This window comes from Megalobrama amblycephala, linkage group LG6, assembly GCF_018812025.1.
Source record: "Megalobrama amblycephala isolate DHTTF-2021 linkage group LG6, ASM1881202v1, whole genome shotgun sequence".
Lineage (NCBI taxonomy): Eukaryota > Metazoa > Chordata > Actinopteri > Cypriniformes > Xenocyprididae > Megalobrama > Megalobrama amblycephala.
In genome coordinates, this window is record NC_063049.1 from 41,240,508 (window position 1) to 41,261,633 (window position 21,126).

The following is a 21,126-nucleotide window of genomic DNA, read 5'->3' on the forward strand; positions in this document are numbered from 1 at the left end:
TATATATATATATATATATATATATATATATATATAATGTAAAATATGTTATTGCCCTTGTATGTTTATTGTTCAAAAATTGCAATAAAAAAATTGTCAGGTTAATCAAAATGCACGCTAATATACAGAAATTAATCACTTAATTGATCTTAGAATAGTCAAGACATTTCTTTTTCCTGAGTCACAATAAATAATGCATTTATTATATCATTTTTACTGTTTTAGACTATTTATAGTTTTAATTATGATGCTTATGTTTTGTTTTTATTTATTTTATGTCTTAGATATTATAGAGGGGGAGGCTATCAGGAATCATTCACCGCTTATTTATTTATTTATTTATTTATTTATTTATTTATTTATTTATTTATTTAAATGCATCAAGCTCGGTGGAAATGTCATATCCTCACATGAAACCAGTTCTTAAAAAATATTTATTTAGTTACAAAATCTTGTTGAATGCATGGGTTTACCTTTAAGCGGGTCAATTTTATAACAGCCCACACAATGCAGCTGTCATCAACATCCTGCACAATCCCATTTGAACAGCCTGCCTCACACCCACGTGTTTTTATGAGGAACAATTAAATTGGCCGAAACCCATGAGAAAACCTTGAATCCCCTCGGAAGACACTTGTGTGGCTCTCTAGTGGCCGCTGGCTCACGCTCAAGTCCCACTGCAGCCAGTTTACGAATCCTACTACGGGAAAGACTTGCTGCTTAATATTCAAGAGCCCAGCCTTCGCCATTGAACGGTAACAACAGAACGTCGACACTATCTAATTAATATTCATAAGCCAAGAGTTCTCCATTGGAAGGTAGCTCACGCGCGTCAGCAAGAGCTAATCAATATTCATGAGCTAAGCCTTGGCTGTAGTAGGATTGTTAGTTTGTGGGCTCGTCTGCACCATTGTTTCTTCTGTCGGCTCCTGCCGTTCATGTCAGAGGTGTAGCTGCGGCAGATGCCGGTTCTGTACGAATCCAGCATTAAAATCCGCGCGATGAGAATGATTTTCTCTCGCGTGTAGAGTATATGATGTGCGATCATCTGACGGTGGTTTATCAGTATGAATGGTAAGTCGCTCGTTTATTCCCTATTGTCAGTTTTGAATGGAAGCGATAACGGAGTGACGTGAACAGTGTCTGTTCCCATACGTTCATAAAGGTGTGTTACAGCTGATCCATGGAATTAGATATCGATATATATTATTTTTTTCAGATTATTTTTATGTTCGTGTAACTAATATTCATTGCCGATTTTTATTTGTTTTATTTCTTCTTTTTTTTGACAATATATATAATATAAATAATTGTAGGCCACAACAGTAAAAACGTTTGAAACAGTGAAAATATAATAATAATAATAATACTTTATTATTATTATTATTATTATTTATTATCAATTAGACTGCATGTTTAAACAGATATTGTTAGCTATATTATAAAGTTAGCTATTAAAAAATGCAATGCATACAAAATGACCACCTTTTCTGTGGTGAACATGTTTTTTTTTCTCTCTCTCTTAAAGTAAAAAATGTCTGGGTATAATTCCAGCAATAATAATAAAAAAAATGCAAAAATAAATAAATAAAAAGAAATGTTAGCATAATAATTTTAATTAACACGTTTTGTTTTAATATTGTATTATATTATATTATACTATGTTATATTGAAATCTGCGCGATGAGTATGATTTTCTCTCGCGTGTAGAGTATATGATAAAAATAAATAAATAAAAAATGTTAGCATAATAATTTTAATTAACATGATTTATTTTAATATTATATTATATTATATATATACAGTATTAAGATAAGTTATTTTACCTGTGAACACTTTTGTTTAAATGATATTATTTGTTAGCAGGCCTAGTATTAAAAAACAAGAACCAATTAAGTAGAATGTAGCAGAGTTAGTATCAGTAAAATAATTGGTCAAACAAATTACAGTATCAAACAATCTCTACTTATTGCACATACATGCATCTTGCACATTGGGTGTGCTTTGTGCATGCACTATAAATGCGCTATATATGCATATATATGTCGTACATGTATATGTATGTATAAATGTTATGCACGCATATTATATATATATATATATATATATATATATATATATATGCATGCATGCTTGAGGGAGTAGCTGTATGGCAATAATGTGTGTGACCTCTCTCACAACCCTGTTCTCCTGCCACTGAAAGTCAGTGAACCAGAGTGCCAGGGAGGAGGCAGGCTGCCATCGCATCTCTCCCTGAGAATCTGCAGCTGTGTCAGGCAGTGCTCTGCTTTGCCCCCCTCCCCTGGGAACACTCCCTCCAGTAATGAGGCAGCATTCATAAAGGGTCCGCATCAGCCCACTCTACTGCCAGTGCTGTAATGGCTGCTCTTACCCATTATTGGAGGGAGAAAAAAACATAATAAGCAGAATGTTGGTTTTCAAAAAATTGGTACATTTAAATATGGGCTGCAGTCATGCTGAACTCTTTTTCCCTCATAACATTATTAATATTAATTTATTTCTTTTTTCTGCAGAAAATTAAAGCCTGTTCCATTCTGCATTTAAGGTAAGAGAATGGATTTTTTGTCTGTTTTGTAAAATGTTCTAGGCTCTCAGAGTGGTTTGTGATTACCTGTGTATTATTTGCTGTGACAGTCATGCATCATTAACATTACTGATTTTGCAGAAGCTTTTATCCAAAGCAATTTATAGTTATAGGCATTTAACAGTTGTCTCTGGGAGTCAAATCCATGACTTAGGCGTTGCTAGCATCATGCTTTACCAACTGAGAATACAAAAGCTCTTCATTCATGCAAATAGGATTGTGAATACAATGCTTGCTTGATTCATGAAATCAACCAATCTAGATGTTTTGATGTCTCTTTAACTCAAGATTGAGTGTGCATTCATTACATTCAGTTGATTTGATGCTTATAATGCCTCTGCTCAGATTAATAATTAATGAGGTTCATCAGTCATTTGACTTTCAGAAGAAATGCCCTCAAGTCAGCATGAAGTCACAGTTTGCAATCCATTTTAGCTCCATAATGTGATATTTTTAAGTGAAACAGAATACACTATAAAAAATGATTTTTCGAAGTTGTAAATAAAACAGATTATTGGAGTATGTTTAACAAGAAAATCCCATTTCACTTTGTGTCTTTCTACTTCAAAATTTCACATTTTCACATTCAGTGTGTTACTTGCTGTTTGTTTGCAATGAATTGTGAAATATACCAAGAAACATTTTTCACTTAGGAATTGCTAGTAAATTTCATGAAATAGAAAAACTTAAATGGTGTTTTTCTGTAAAATGTACTCCAATCATCTTTGTTTTATTTACAACTGTAGGGAGGTACTATTTTATCCAACGTGTATTGATTGGATTGTGAAAAGTTTGATTTCTTGATGACTTTAAAGGCAGCTCTGATTCATTTTTCTGCCATACATTGAATCCGCTGAATAAAATCACTGATTGTTCGTCCTTTGTTCAGTAGAGTGAGTTTGTAGCTGGCTTGTGGTCTGCAGGGACACGCATGGCGTAACTGTGTGACACTTTAACTAATTAAAGACTGTAGCCGTGCGAGGTGGAGAATGTGTGATTGGGAGAAGATTGGTCCGTAGAGGCCAAGCTATTGATATTAGCAAGAGAGAGAGCGAGAAAGACACTGTGTGCCGCTGCAGCTTGTTATGAACTTCCTTTGTTGCAAATCCAGCAGCTTCTTTTGACATCAGGAAGAGTCCAGCTGAGAATGGCAGCGCTTCACAGCATGCGCAAATAATTGTGTGTGTACGTCCTTGCAGAGGCCTCCGTCACATCTGTTATTCTTAAAATAAACTAATTAGGGGTTTGCTAATTAGGCAAGCATCGTTATTACTATTGCTCATATTTGAAGTATTAAACTTTGTGCGTAACCTCAAATCATGCTTGTTGAGGAAAGATGTTCCAGTACTTTTTCAAGTGATCAGATTTATGATTTTTGCTTGATGGATGATAAAACAGGACTTACATTGAAAGAGGGACCCGAGCCAGATTATCATAAAAACTTGCCCTAGCAACCACCCAGAACACCCTAGCAACTGCATAGCAACGTGCTAAAAACACAACTGCATGGCAATGCCCTGGCAACCACCCAGAACACCATAGAAATGTTTTATAAACAAAGTTCGTAAGGAACGGGTTCAGATAATTAAACCATTTAGCACAAGTGGAGAGCATTCAGTGAATCAACTCAACCAATGACAAGAGGTATAAATACAGCAGACTTACCTGTTCGTTTGACAGTTTATCAGCATCCCTCCTCCACCCCATCTCCTCACTTTCTAGTTCTATCTATTCTTACCACTACTGGAGGGGGGTACTGTGGGTTTAGGCCAAAATTCTGAGCTCGGAGCCCTCCCCCCAGACAGCGCGGCAAATGCGCATATCTTTACTCTGTTTAATTATATGTATATGTGAACTCGTGAAACTGCATAGCAACGTGCTAAAAACACAGTTGCATGGCAATGCCCTGGCAACCACCCAGAACACCCTAGCAACTGCATAGCAACGTCCTAAAAACACAACTGCATGGCAACGTCCTGGCAACCACCCAGAACACACTAACAACTGCATAGCAACGTGCTAAAAACACAAGTGCATGGCAACGCCCTGGCAACCACCCAGAACACCCTAACAACTGCATAGCAACGTGCTAAAAAACACAACTGCATGGCAATGCCCTGGCAACCACCCAGAACACCCTAGCAACCGCAACGTGCTAAAAACACAACTGCATGGCAACGCCCTGGCAACCACCCAGAACATCCTAGAAACCACACAGCAACATGCCAAAAACGCAACTGCATGCCAATGCCCTGGCAACCACCCAGGACACCTTAGCAACTGCATAGCAACGTGCTAAAAACACAAATGCATGGCAATGCCCTGGCAACCACCCAGAACACCTTAGCAACTGCATAGCAACGTGCTAAAAACACAACTGCATGGCAATGCCCTTGCAACCACCCAGAACACCCTAGCAATCGCAACGTGCTAAAAACACAACTGCGTGGCAATGCCCTGGCAACCACTCAGAACACCCTAGAAACCACACAGCAACATGCTAAAAACACAACTGCATGGCTATGACCTGGCAACCACCCAGGACACCTTAGCAACTGCATAGCAACGTGCTAAAAACACAACTACATGGCAATGCCCTGGCAACCAATCATAACACCCTAGCAACTGCATAGCAATGTGCTAAAACACAGTTGCATGGCAAAGGCCTAGCAGCCTCCAAAAACACCCTAGCAACTGCATAGCAACGTGCTAAAAACACAACTGCATGGCAATAGCCTAACAACCACCAAAAACACCCTAGCAACTGCATGGCAATGCCCTGGCAACCACCCATAACACATTAGCATTGCAGCAGATAGTTTTGCACAGATATTTCTTCAGAAAATCTAGTTAGAATTCCCATAGACTTACATTATATTGTACTTTTGGCAAGTTCTTTTTTTTTTTTTTTCTAAATAGTGATGAGGAAATTTCATCAGGGTTTGCTATTCCTCTGGGGACATTTTCTGAAAACTGCAAAATCTGCCCACACAGTCTTACTGTACATACAGGCTAACACAATGGAATGAAAAGAAGATGCACATTCATCTTCATGAATATATATCCAATAATAATATTGTGCACGCATACTTAAAAAATAGTTTCTCCCAAAATGAAAATGCTGGCATTACTCATGTCTTGTCTTTCTGACCCTGTATTATTTTCCGTGAACATAAAATGAGACGTTAGACAGAAAGTCCAAGCTGCTCTTTTGTAACGGAATGAAACAGAAGTGGAGGGTGATTTACTGCCAAACAGCTAAAAACACCATAATAATACAGTATAATGATAATAATAATAATAATAATAATAATTGCTTTATACATTTAATTCAGTCTTCTGAAGTCATAAGATAGCTTTGTATGAACAACATTGCAAAATTCAATATTCAAAAGGTCAATATTCAGTGCCGAAACCCCTGTCATGTGTCATGTGTCAGTGACCTCGAACCAGGTGCCATTTCTTAAATGAAAAGAATCTTTTAGTTTTCCAGTTCAAATATCTAAACATCCTTTAAAAAAATACATTATTTGAGGAGCAAAATTGCATGAGATATTAGACATATTTTCAGAGAATGAATTAAAGTTTATCTGGAATGTCTTGCAATATTGATCATTTGTTTGTTTTTTTTGTTTTTCTTGTTTTAAGCTTAAAAAATGTAGAATTATTACTTTTCGAGCACTAAAGATGTTCGGTAACACGTAAAGCCTTTATCCAGTATATAATGCATTATAAAGGTATTCATAATGTATGTTATAATGCATTATATATTTTTATAAATAATTGTAACCAAAATTAAAATGCATTATAAGATTCCTTGTTAGATCTGAAATTGGATATTTGTCTTGTAATGCTTATAAGGTGCATTACAAGGCATAATTAATACATTAAAATACTTTTATAATGAATTATATATAAAGGCTTTAAGTAATGTGTTACCAAATGTTCTATATAGTATGAATGTGTGTAGAATGAATGTAACCTGGACGTACTACATTCATCACGTTGTCATTATCATGTGATACCAGCGTCAGTTGCGTCACTTCACCTCCATTCACAAATTCTCTCCCATGGCCTCATGGGGATGGTAAAATATTCATGATATGCAGACTTCAGAATCTCTCCGGAAGGTCATCCGGGTACATTTTGCCTATTCTTTTATACTCTTCTTTTGTCACATACTGTTTTTCGCCTACAATATAGTAGGGAAGTATGCGATTTTAGACGCAACCTAATGCAATTTGTCTTATTTTATTAATCATCGAACAATGACTTACATTTTGGTCTGACATTCTATCTAATATTTATTTTTTCTGTTTCAAGGAAGATGATACAGGTCGCAATGACGTGAGGCTGTGTAAATGTTGACAGTTTCCATGTTTCGGGTGAACTATCGCTTTAATCACGACTCCAGCACGTTCACACGCATAGAAAAGCAGCAAAGCTGAGCATACAAGCCAGCTCTCTTGCCTACACACCTTTCAGATGTTTTCAGATCATGATCCAAGAGGCTCTGTGTTCACACCACTCTTGACTGCATCTGTTTATCCTTTCAAATCTTCCCCGTGGGAACATGATTTAATTACTCTATATGACACACTCAAAGGACACGGCAACATTTACAGAATGGATTTCCAGTCTGCTAGGAGGGGCTGATTAAGCTGGGTCATTTGAATAACTAAATCTTCCATGCATGGCTCTAACCCGTGCACAGATGGCAATGCCGCCAGAGCGCTGAATCCCGCCCATTAAAGATTCACAGGAGAGGTGGCATGCCGTTTTCCCTGATAACAGCCCAGCGCTCTGTCTCTCTCCGCATGACGTCTTCACACATGCACTTACGTGCATGCAGCCAAATCAATTTGCTTCCCTTTTGTATAGGAATGACTGAAATTTGCATGTGCGTATAAATGCGACCAGGCAATCTATTCATATGGACTTGTAAAACGCCTTGTAAAATGTCGGGGAAGCATCGTGCCCTGGTGGAAGAGGAAAACCAGACCGACAGAAGCGTCGGTTTGATCGATGAATGTGCTCTGTACTATAACATGCATGCATGCCTTCAGGAAAAAAATGAAAAGGAAAGAAAATACAGAAAGTGGTAGAAAGAACACCGTAATCTGTTTCTGATATACAGAGCAAACGCAATGAGGAGAAACAAAGCCGTTTCCAGCCTGCTGGATACAGCAGTATTGTGGTAGTGAAGCGAAACATACAGGGTGGTTCCTACACACTACACCCTCAGTTCTGGGCCGTGTTTTTATAGGCACGGGTCCATGCTTACATTTCTGTCTCTGATATGTGAATTCTTTCAGATGCATGGTACACTCTGCATGGCTAACTTTCTTCAGAAACATTCAGGACTGGGCCTGATGTGCCAGTAGTTCAAATATACTTGTATCAGGCATAACATTATGAGCACTGACAGGTGAAGTGAATAACACTGATTATCTCTTCATCACGGCACCTGTTAGTGGGTGGGATATATTGGGTAGCAAGTGAACATTTTGTCCTCAAAGTTGATGTGTTAGAAGCAGGAAAAATGGGCGAGCGTAAGGATTTGAGAGAGTTTGACAAGGGCCAAATTGTGATGGCTAGACGACTGGGTCAGAGCATCTCCAAAACTGCAGCTCTTGTGGGGTGTTCCCGGTCTGCAGTGGTCAGTATCTATCAAAAGTGCTCCAAGGAAGGAACAGTGGTGAACCGGCGACAGGGTCATGGGCGGCCGAATCTCATTGATGCACGTGGGGAGCGAAGGCTGGCCCGTGAGGTCCGATCCAACAGACGAGCTACTGTAGCTCAAATTGCTCAAGAAGTTAATGCTGGTTCTGATAGAAAGGTGTCAGAATACACAGTGCATCACAATTTGTTGCATATGGGGCTGCATAGCTGCAGACCAGTCAGGGTGCCCACCACTGTTCCTTCCTTGGACCAATTTTACTGACCACTGCAGACCGGGAAGTTTTGGAGTTCTAACCCAGTCGTCTAGCCATCACAATTTTTTGTGCTAACCCATTTTTCCTGCTTCTAACACATCAACTTTGAGGACAAAATGTTCACTTGCTGCCTAATATATCCAGGTGTCATTTGAACGAATCGAATGAATGAATGACTCAATGACTTACTCATTTAGACATTTACCACCACCTACTGGCAGTTTTAGTTTCTTATTTAAAGTATCATTTAATTTAAAAAAATATATTCATTATATTATATTATATTCATATTTCCATATTAGTAAAAAACTAATATGTTAATTGAAGGTAAAGTTCACCCAAAAATTAAAATTCTGTCATCATTTACTCACCCTCATGGCCGTTGAAGCCTAAAAGTTTATTTGTAATATTTTTTTTTTCTAAAGCTACTTTTTGTAATGTCTATTTGATGCTTTTCTCATTTAACACAATAATGACTTTAAATGATCTTTTGGGGGTAATATCTCAGCCAAATTTTATGTGCAATTAATTTGCGATGAATTAGATTAATCGCCACATCGTGTAATTAATTAGATAAAAAATTCTAATCGTGTGACGGCCCTAATATATATATACATTAACACATTAACATTTAAGTTTGCAAAGGCTAATCACAGTTAAGAACAATCCTCAGTCCGGAAACAATATGAACAAAAACACTTATAGCTACATGAGCTTGAATATTCATTGCATGTCTTGCTCTAAAGAGTGCATTAGCATAAACCGTCTGCATCAATGACCAGTTTTCTCAGGTCAGACACTGTCATTGTGAAGCAACAGACATAAAAAGAATTTAAATCTTATAAACGGTTTTAGCTAGCTAAATATCAACATATATTGGTGCATACATTTAAGCATATACCTCAACATGGTGAACGTGATTTCACCAAGTACAACATTCCAATCAACCGATCAGATTTAAAGGACAAGTTTATGGTTTATGTCAAGTTTAGGCTTACAACCAGGGTTAGGTGCTTCTACATCAGTGTTATTTTTACTCTGATTTTAGGAATAGGGTTAGGTTTAAGGCTAGGGTTAGGGCTACATTTTCAGACAGGAATGTTGTTCCAAGATCAGCAAAATATGTTAGGAACGTGTCTTACGTTGACAACCTCAACGCAACAGTATGTGCAATAGGACAACATTCACACAATGTATTGCCATTCTTGTTTTTGTACTTGTGTTGAGGATTTTCTCTGCCTTATTTACAATGAAATCACTGTAACGTATAACTCATGGCTTATCGCTTTATTCATACTGAAATTACTGTATCTGAGGTGAAGTGGGACATTGAAAATAGTTAATTTCACTATGTCATTGGCATGCATATGTCATTCCTTTATACGCTGAGAGTACATTTAAATATACAAACAGAGTAGTCTGTCTTTATAAACTACAAATTGCCCATCTCAATTTATTTAATAGTGCCGTCAGTTGAACTGAGATGCTCATTCAGTCAGTAGAAGCTCTTTGTTGGTGACAGAAAGACTCTTAGAGATCAATTAGAGGCGAGCAGTGTTTGATGCGTCTCATCAGCGCTCGGCAGTCGGACTCTCTCTATCTCTCTCATATTCTGAGATTCAGCCATGACCGGTTGCCATGACGCCTGTATGGAATGTTCAGTCCGTGTCTTGCCTATTATGAGTCTAGAGGAGAGCGCATGGGCTTTTTTCAGATCGAGCTTTTCGCACAATTACATGGCATATAGAGCAAACACACACACACAGACACAAATGAAACGATGGATAATATGTTGCCTTGACCTGCTGGTCTTCCATTTCCCATGCAGCAAATGATTTGATGCTTTCGTAGAGTGTGTTTGACTTCCGCGTGATGTAGCATGCAGGTTACTGTAGCACTCAGCCATTAAGCATTGCTATTGCTTATACTTAGAGTTATGGATTTGATCAAACCCTTAACCCTAAATATTAAACTTTGGCATGTAACCTGGCTTGCGTTGTTTGTGTTACGGACATGAAAGATGCCCTGTTGAGGACAGGTGTGTTATTACTGCCTTCTAAAACACATTCTTTTTGCTATATTTAAAGGCAGCATCACTTGCATCCTTCTTGGAGAAGGCGATTCCTTAATGCATTGTGACAAGGTCAGGGAAAAATTGTTTGCTGAAGCAAGAAAAATTACAATTCTAGTTTATTCAGTAACTTAAAGAACCAATATAAAATTGTTCAATCTAATTTAAATTAAATGTAAACATAAAACAGCTAAATTTGTGTGCATTTTTATTGTAATGCTTATTTTCAGAACACTATTTATGAATTGTTGTCTATAGCAGATCAGCCAAATCTGCCTCAGAAAGAAAGTTTAATATATATATATATATATATATATATATATATATATATATATATATATATATATATATATAAGGGTGTAACGGTATGCATATTCATACCGAACGGTTCACGGGGCAAGTTCCAAATGGAAGTGATCATCCCTATGCCCTATGTGATAATCCCTATTCCGAGCAGGGCATGCACGTGCTACAGTATATGTAGCTGTTTGGAATGCACTTGGCAAAGGGAACGGCGTAATTTTCTCATTATCTTCAGCTGGGATGTTCCCCTGACAATGCAGCGCCAGCATAAATATACAATTTATATTTTTAAAAGTTTTATATATATTACTAATTATATAACATATTTAAAAAAAAACAAATTAAAATATAAAATGTATGTTTTTTATTTGCAACAGTTAGGCTAAAAAAAAAAAAGAATTATGCCGTTAAAACAGCGACATCTGCTGATGGACACTGTGCTGCGTTGTCACGGGAACATCCCAGCTGAAGATAATGAGGAAATTACGCCGCTCCCTTTGCCAAGTGCATTCCAAATGGCACGCGCGTGTCCTGCTCACATAGGGATGATCACTTCCGTTTGGAATTTGCCCCGTGAACCGTTTGGTATGAATACGCGTACCGTTACACCCTAATATATATATATATATATATATATATATATATATATATATATATATATATATATATATATATATATATTTTTATATATTATTTATAGGGCTGCACAATTAATCAAAATTAAACTGCACATGATTTGGCAAAGGTTGTAATTTTTATGCGCAGCTTCTCAGTGAAGCATGGCTCTGTGATCAGCAGTAAATGCTGCTCCATCTGAAATATGGCCAGAGGGCGCTCTCGTGCAGAAACTCCAAATATGCCCCGCAGAAGTACGATATAACGCACGTCATTCCAGGAAATCCTTATGGGCATCATACTATCGCTGTAGCTGAATAAACAGAAGACTGAAATGCTTTGATAGAATAAACATGACCAATAAACACACGACTACGTCTACTCAAGCCTGTATTTATAATGCAATGCTAATCAACACTGTACAGAATACTATGAAATAACATGTTGTGTGCCTTATTCTGTGTTAAGAAGCCATATCATCTTACAGAAGGATGTTTTCAAAAACTCAACTGATGTTATGAAGTGAGTTTGGAATAAAAACATGCTATTAAATGTTGTCTGTTGTTGAGGTTCATAAATGCTTCTCATATTTGGAAAGATGTTTGACGCGTGTTGCTTTTTCAAATGCAGGTTATAAGCGACTCAAACTCGCAGTGCTTTCAGATGGAGCAACATTTACTACTGATCACAGAGCCGTGTTTCACTGACAAGCTGTACATAAAGAAAATAATCACAGCCTTTGTGATTTCATGATTGCATTAAGCCAAACTGGTTTAAGCGTGTTTCCATGTTAATTGTGATTAATCATGCAGCCCTTATTATTTATAATAATTATATAATATTAATTATAAAATTATTATTATTATTATTATTATTATTATTGATTATTATTTAATCAGACCTACATTTACACAACAACAATGTACAAAACATGGACAAGTTTTTCCTTTGTGTATTTTGAGTACAGACGACAACGCTGTCAAAACGATCCTGTTTATACTGATTTGCGCTGTATTATGCTGTCAGGCCAGTAGATGGCGATGTCACTTTGTAAAGAAACACTACGCGCCTATAGACTGAAAACGTAATACGCATGATGTCACCATTTTAAAAAGTTTATGTTTTTGTGGTTTACACGGAAATGATAATGGTATCGTATTCATAAACTTGCACTTTAAAACACGTTTTCAAAAGTTTGCATTTTCAGGCCCCTAAAATCATGTAAATGAACAGCCAAAATGCAAAAAAAGTTTTCCATTTTTAGTTGAAAAAGGTGTTGTGTAAACGGCCCCTAACACTCATGGTCGCTTTACACTGAGATTAAAGCAACAACAACAACAAAAAAGACTTAAAAATTAAAGAATTAAGACTTTAAAAATTAAAAGAAAACTTAGGGTTGGGGATGAAAGAAATCAAATATAATCGATATTAATTAATTAAACAACAGGAGAACATAACAAGAAGGACATTACAGAGAGACAAATATCAAATAATGTGAAATAACCAGATTAGCAAAAAAAATGCGAAAAAAAAAAACTGAATGGTAAAAAAAGCATTGACCTGGAACAATAATAAAGAACACCCAGAGCACCATAGGAACCACCTAGCAACCACCCAGAAACCTTGTAGCAACACCTTGGCAACCATCCAGAATACCTTAGCATTACCATCAGAAAATGTGAAACTCTAGTTAATTATACTGCAGTGAGATCCTGCAGTAACAGAGCTCATGGTTTTATAAACAGGAAGTTAGGGAGTCTCGTCACCTCTCGATCTGCCTAGAGTTAATTACAACTCTCCAAATAACATCATTAAAATTCAATAGAGCAGCATTGAGGGCCATCATCACTGAAGGTGTGACAGTTTATCCCTGCGTCTGGAAGGCCGTCGCAAGGGGATGTCAAAACACATGCAGCCTTTTGTTTTCAAGCATAAAAGAGATGCATTAATAAATCGTATGCTGCCTTTTAATTATTGTACTTCTCATTTCAAAAACCAGCCTGATATATATATATCAGTGGTGTGCTGTGGTGTTTTAAAATATGACAAGATCTCAGAGTTAAACTGTCAGAAAAAAAAATTAATCTTAATTATGTCAGATAACACTTAAGCAAAACATGCTCAGGTCAAAGTGTCTGAATAATTTTTGGTTCCAAATTTTTATCAGTTTTACTGGTAGTCCAATGTATGAAGAATTTTTGGGTATGATATGTCACAGTTTACTTTATTTTGATATCCTCACTTACATAAATTAACTATAGTGTCCTGCACCCACTAGTGAAAATATATCAAAAATGAATAGTTTTTGGTTTGACTGTATATCAAATGTAAATTTAGGCCCCTGTTCCACTTAATTTTTCTGGTTAAATAAACATTACATAAAAAAGAGAGACCAAATACAATTCTATTTAGATTTTTTTCACTAGCTACAGCATGTAATGTTCTATTTATTAAAACCAAGCATAAATTTCATCAAGATAGTGTTTTTACGCATTTTTACATTTATTCCTAAATAATAACTAAAGGCGGTTAATTTCACCAAGCTGATTGCTCTCTAAATCCCCCACAGTCATCATGTTTTCAGGCCATTTCAAGTTTGATTTTGACGTGACATAAAGCGGTGATTTCTAAGTGTCTGAGTGGTTTACTTGCTTTTTAATTAGTCTTCTCATTAACACCATCATTAGGCCGATTCGAGAACGTGCACAAAATTAAGAGGCGGGATTTATCGCACAAACCAATCATAACCGATCACATCCAGGCTTTGCCTCCTCTCAAATGACTTTCCCCCATTCATTCTCAATTACACACACTTTAAGGGGTCTGTTTAAAGTCAATGGGATCAGGGGAGGCAAGCCTCCCGCTGTAACTTCACCTGCGGGTGTCGCTGTTGGACAGTATAAAAACTAGTGATGTTTACACTTTTTAATGTCACATCCTTTTTTTTGAGACATTGCCTCCCTAAATGCATTTTTCTTACAAAGTTCAAAATTCTCATCCGAAATTTATCATTAATTTTTTTTTTTTTTTTGCATCCGTAGCAAGCATTTTGAGAGGTGTTTTGATAAATCAGAGCCACCGTACAAGTGAAACGAAGTGGCGTCTGACAAGTTGATAGACATACTGCCAGTCTCTGTTCAGGATCAATGTATTCATGGAAATTGGTGGTCTTCTTTTTAATATGTGGCTTCCAGTATCACTAGCAAAGCATCAAACTGAGCCACTGACATCCTGAAATAAACTTTGAATCGCTTGGGATAATCTCGCAGCTCCTTGATAAGGAGGTGGAACTCTCCTTCCTCTCTATGCAATCTCAGGATTGGATGGGGAATTTTTAGGAGTGACAAATACAAAAAAAACGCATACAAAAATTTCGGACTCAGTGTGCAAGGACCTTTAGATTTACATAGAAACTTATTGAAAATATTAGACCTTACACAAATATGAAAATAAAATGAACCTTTTTGTTCTAAAATCACATTGCTGACAGACAAAACAGAGTGCTGCCCATTCACTGTGATGTACACGGCACACTGCTTAATTAAATCACAGACTTTTGTGGTTTAATAATCAACTTTAATTGTGCAGCTCTAATTATCAGAATGTGAAATTACTTCAGCATGTCTTTATCTGTGTACTAACTCATTGCTACCCAACATACATGCTGACTGTAAAAGGCAAAGAGTGAGAGAGAAAGAGAAGAGAGATGGGAAAGAGGAAAATTGATTCAGGTAAATCACAAATGCTTTGAAGTTTATGACATATGATTTAATCAATGTTATTTTCAAAGGCAGCATATTTTTATAGGATGGATGGATGGATGGATGGATGGATGGATGTATGTATGTATGTATGTATGTTCCACAAGATGAACCTTAATCAATTAAGGCCTGAACCTGTTTCGGACATTTATCTGACAGTTATCATCCAATTCCAATAAATATTTTATGTTTAATCATTCTGACCGATATATCAGTCTAGCACTGCTCACAATATAAATGCTCAATACTGTTTTTGGTCTGTCTCCCCACTACCACCAATCACTATGGAAACCAATTTTAATATGAGTGGAAAAAACTGTACGGCAAGACGTTTGCCATATGGTAATATCTGCGCTAGTGACAACCAAGCTGCAACAGTCAGTCCATCAGATATGAATGACTAACATGCTAATTGGCGCTGTCTGCCATAGCTGGACTGATGTGCCAGTGATGTTAAAACTGGCAGATAATTTGTTATAAATCATAATTAGCCATCAGTCTTTAGCAAAGAGATTATAACTGTCTTCACTGCATCACAGTTTATGGTTTACCGTTGATGTTTAGGACAGATCCAGACTGACGGTGTTCCTGTCTGTCTGTATCTGTGCATTAAGCAGTGGATTGAGGGAGGATACATCATTCTTCTATGCTTGAGAACAGCTCTTCTTTAAGAGGACGTTTACTCTGTCTGCTTACTTGCAGCAGTAGTGGTATTTTTACTCAGTGTGCAAAGACTATGACGGAAACAAAGACGTCTCTATAACAGCATCAGAAGCCATGCATAAGAAGAGGAATTTAATACATTGGAGTTGAAAGTAATTGAACACATGTAATCCGTTCTGGGAAATTAAGTGTTCGTCCACTCTTTTTTTTTTCCAAGTATGATCAAATATATAAACATTATCTGATCCGTTCATCTATCCATCTATCTAATCCATTCATCCATCCATCCATCCATCCATCCATCCATCCATCCACCCGATTCATCTATCTGATCCATCCATCCATCCATCCATCCATCCATCCATCCAATCCATCCATCCATCTCATCCATCCATCCATCTATCTGATCTATCTGATCTATCTGATCCATCCATCCATCCGATCCATCCATCCATCTGATCCATTCATCCATTCATCCACCCACCCGATCCATCTATCTGATCCATTCATCTATCATCCATCGGATCCATCCATCCATCTACCCGATCCATCTATCTGATCCATCTGATCCATCCATCCATCTGATCCATTCATCCATTCATCCACCCACCCGATCCATCTATCTGATCCATTCATCTATCTGATCCATCTGATCCATCCATCCATCCATCTGATCCATTCATCCATTCATCCATCTACCCTATCCATCTATCTGATCCATCTGATCCATTCATCCATTCATCCACCCACCCGATCCATCTATCTGATCCATTCATCTATCTGATCCATCTGATCCATCCATCCATCCATCTGATCCATTCATCCATTCATCCATCTACCCTATCCATCTATCTGATCCATCTGATCCATTCATCCATTCATCCATCTACCCGATTCATCTATCTGATCCATCTGATCCATCCATCTGATCCATCTATCCATCCATCCATCCGATCCATTCATCCATCCATTCATCCACCCACCCAATCCATCTATCTGATCCATCCATCCATCCATCCGATCCATTCATCCATCCACCCGATCCATCTATCTGATCCATCTGATCCATCCATCCATCCATCTGATCCATCCATCTGATCCATTCATCCATCCATCCATCTACCCGATTCATCTATCTGATCCATCTGATCCATCCATCCAGCCATCCATCCGATCCATTCATCCATCCATCCATCCATCCACCCACCCGATCCATCTATCTGATCCATCTGATCCATCCATCCATCCATCTGATCCATCCATCTGATCCATTCATCCATCCATCCATCTACCCGATTCATCTATCTGATCCATCTGATCCATCCATCCAGCCATCCATCCGATCCATTCATCCATCCATCCATCCATCCATCCATCCATCCACCCACCCGATCCATCTATCTGATCCATCCATCCATCCATCTGATCCATCCGATCCATTCATCCATCTATCTGATCCATCCATCCATCCATCCGATCCATTCATCCATCCATCCACCCGATCCATCTACCAAACCTTAATTTAATTCCACAAATAATGCCAACCAGCAAGCTTTAGGTTCCCACAAGTAAGTAAATAAATAAATAAACAACAGCTACACTTCAAAAGAAAATCCACAATTAAACTTCTGGAAAGCAACGAAACACCGTGCATGTGTCTCCCGGGATCATCCGGTGAGGTAATGGCTTGAAATGGTTGTGATGTTTGACAGAATCGGGTTGCAGGCAGAAACTCACCCGCCACTAGAAAGGGAACGTCATTAGACGCTCATCACTCTAAATGCCACATCTCTATTCACACAGAGGGTGCCACGGCAACAGCACATCTGCCTAATATCCCAGATAAGAAACTGCTGTCGTTACAGTTCTAATTAGTATTGAGCAGTACCCTCATGAGTAAATCTTCCTTTGAGTGCTTTTTTTGTGGTAAACAATGAAGCGGGATTGTTGATTATCAGCTGTCCGGAAACTCTGACTATTCGGGTTGTTCAGTTTGACTGTGCTTCTCTGGCATGAATGACGGTTTAGTCATCTTTGGGTGACACACGCTCACTGTCTCAACCCACACAGACACCCGTCTAATTTTAGACCGCACGCACTCTGTCTGTGAGGTAGCTGCCAATCAGAGATGGAAGCCTCTGTTACAGCTCTTACATGACAGATGCCGAATAGTAATTGTGTTGCGTGTGGTATAACATGTGATACACTCATGTTAAAGGAATAGTTCACCCAAAAATGAAAATATCTAATAATTCACTTAACCTAAAGCCATCCTAGGTATATATGATTTTTTTTTCAGCTGAACACAGTCTGAGTTATATTAAATAATATCCTGGCTCTTCCCGGCTTTGTAATGGCATTGAATATGCCTGAAGTAAAGCGATGGGTTTTGTAAGACAAAACATATTTAAAACTTTATAAACTATAATCACTGGCTTCAGGAAATAGCTGTATGTGCGTTCATGAGAGAGTCGAGTTCCCGCGGAAGGATGACCTCTGACTCGACAGATATTTTTCTTACAAAACCCATCGCTTTGCTTAGAAGGCATTTATAAACCCACTGGAGTCGTATGGATTACTCTTATGATGGATGGATGCGCTTTTTGGAGCTTCAAAAAGGATGGATGCCATTACAAAGCTGGGAAGAGCCAGAATATTATTTAATATAACTCTGATTGTGTTCAGATGAAAGAAGAAAGTCATATACACCTAAGATCAGTGTTACTTTTAAAAGTAATGCATTACAATATTGCGTTACTCCCTAAAATGTAACTAATTACTTTTTATGGAAAGTAATGCATTACATTACTTTTGCATTACTTTTTCACACTTGGGATGGGCTTGCTTGTTTGTTTATTAATAACAACAACAAAAAAGTTTTATTTTTGGCAAATGTTAAGGCCAAAAGTCACATGAAGAAGCCTCAGGATGAAGGAAATGCATATTCAAGTCTGTACTCAAAAAAACCTTTCAGCTGTGATGCTATTCTGGATTAAAGAAGAGTAGGATACAGGAGAAGAAAGTTCAACACACTTTATCAAAACAAATTTTTAAAAAATTTCTGTTGTTCTAAAGTCATTTTTGCTTATTACTATGATTGAATTGGATCATTGAAGGACAGCAGCAAAGACATTGCTTAATAAAGTGAGATTAAGTACATAAAGTATATTTGTTTAATTTAATTTAATATATGTAATTGCTGCAGGTTTGTGCAATATTCTGATATTGCATTTCACTGTTTTTATTTATTTTGAGGAATACTGACTCTGTATACAATAACCACCATGTTTACACAGCGCAAACAACACCTTTGCACTCACGATTTCTCTCAACATGGAGACAGGAGAGCTGTCAGTCAGTATGTGGGAAAACAAAGTAACTTGCGTAACTTATTTAAAAAAAAAAAAAAAGTAACTTAGATATTTCCTTGTAAATTTAAAAGTAATGCGTTATTTTACTAGTTACTTGAAAAAAGTAATCTGATTACTGTATGTAACTCTAGTTACTTGTAATGCGTTACCTCCAACACTGCCTAGGATGGCTTGATGTTGAGTAAATTATAGGATAATTGGATAATTTTGGGTTGTGATCTTTTCCTTTAAGGGAGTTATCTTACCAATAGAATTTTCATCCTGCGCATTATCAAGTATTAGCACCGACCGCATTCACTGAGCACAACATTAACATACGAGAAGTTAAAATCCCATTCATTTTCTGTGGAGATTGACAGGTATTGTTTTTGTGTTACCAAAGCTGATTATTTTTATGTTTAAGTATCTGATAAAAGACATGCAAAGCTTTTATGCTTTTTGACATAATAATATTTAAATCACTCATCACTAACCTGTGATGATAAACGTCCTGCTTTACGAGATTAATATTACGTTGAGTTAAAAATTAATGCAAGTAACACATTCAATTATTTATTAACTTTACTTTTGAACAATGTTGTATGCTATTTTTAAAGACTCTGTAGATGGTGCCAAACAACTAATAACCGTTGAAGTGGAAAAATCGTGTAAAGCAGTCAAAATGAATATACTTTTTTTACGTTAATGTTAAAAAAGGCTTACCATGAGGTCTGAGGCAGTTATTTTAGTATTATTTACAGTATTTAATATTTTAAATTAGCTTATATTTTTACATTTTAATTTAATTTAAGTTTTAGTAATTTTGTTATGTGATATAGTCAATTTAATTAGATTTTTTTATGTCTGTTTAGCTTTAATTTATTTTTATTCCAGTTTTATTTTTATAGGCCTAATTTTACCACTTCACCTTAATAGTTTTAGTTTTTGTTAACGATAACAGCACTGGTCTGAGGTAGTCAGTGGATATGTTCACATGCCAGCGGAATATCAGTCCTAAATGTGCTAAATATTACATGAAAACCATGTGAGTGAAATAATGAGTGAATTAGTTAGAGATAAAAAATTTTAAAGATGCCCTAGAATTAAAAATTGAATTTATCTTGGCATAGTTAAATAACAAGAGTTCAGTACATGGAAATTACATACAGTGAGTCTCAAACTCCATTGTTTCCTCCTTCTTATATAAATCTCATTTGTTTAAAAGACCTCCGACGAACAGGCGAATCTCAACATAACACCAACTGTTACGTAATAGTCAGGGATCATTAATATGCACGCCCCCAATATTTGCATATGCCAGCTCATGTTCAAGGCATTAAACAAGGGCAGGACGTCTGGATGTGCACAGCTGAATCATCAGACTAGGTAAGCAAGCAAGGACAACAGCGAAAAATGGCAGATGGAGCAATAATAACTGACATGATCCATGATATCATGATATTTTTAGTGATATTTCTAAATTGTCTTTATAAATGTTTCGTTAGCATGTTGCTGTTAAATGTGGTTAAAGTTACCATTGTTTATTACTGTATTCACGGAGACAAGAGAGCTGTTGCTATTTTCATTTAAACACTTGCAGTCTGTATAATTCATAAACAACTTCATTCTTTATAAATCTCTCCAACAGTGTGTAATGTTAGCTTTAGCCACGGAGCACAGCCTCAAACTCATTCAGAATCAAATGTAAACATCAAAATAAATACCATACTTACGTGATTAGACATGCTGCATGACGAACACTTTGTAAAGATCCATTTTGAGGGTTATATTAGCTGTGTGAACTTTGTTTATGCTGTTTAAG

The 21,126-nt window shown here is 36.9% G+C and overlaps 1 protein-coding gene across 1 annotated transcript in view; it reads left to right on the forward strand.

The window, feature by feature from the left end:
• The first annotated feature begins 900 nt into the window (after positions 1-900).
• The window catches only part of csrnp3 (cysteine-serine-rich nuclear protein 3), a 62,948-nt gene continuing 42,722 nt past the window's right edge, over positions 901-21,126 (forward strand). The window contains exons 1-2 of the mRNA XM_048194649.1: positions 901-1,074; positions 2,535-2,566. The gene's annotated coding sequence lies outside the window, so the exon portion shown is untranslated. The remainder of the gene's footprint in view (positions 1,075-2,534; positions 2,567-21,126) is intronic.